Source organism: Triticum aestivum, chromosome 7B (genome assembly GCF_018294505.1).
Source record: "Triticum aestivum cultivar Chinese Spring chromosome 7B, IWGSC CS RefSeq v2.1, whole genome shotgun sequence".
Classification (NCBI taxonomy): Eukaryota; Viridiplantae; Streptophyta; class Magnoliopsida; order Poales; family Poaceae; genus Triticum; species Triticum aestivum.
In genome coordinates, this window is record NC_057813.1 from 713,767,162 (window position 1) to 713,767,494 (window position 333).

Below are 333 nucleotides of genomic sequence, written 5' to 3' on the forward strand. Positions count from 1 at the left end.
GTGAAGAATCTGAGCTTGCAGGCGATCGCGCTTAGAGTGCGCTGGGAGTGGCTTAGGCGGACTGACCCCCGCAGGCCTTGGCAAGGATTGCATCTGCTGGTGGACGACGAGGCCAGACAAGTGTTTGATAGTCTTGTAAAGATCGAAGTCGGGAAAGGTGACAAAGTATTGTTCTGGAGAGACAGATGGATTCATGGCTTCTCGGTCGGAGACATCGCCCCTCTCGTCTGGGAGGGCGTGGATACGAGGACCAGGAACTCCAGGACAGTGGCTCAGGCGATGCTGGGGGAGAGATGGACCAGCGACACCCAGTCCCAATTCTCCTTCACGGGG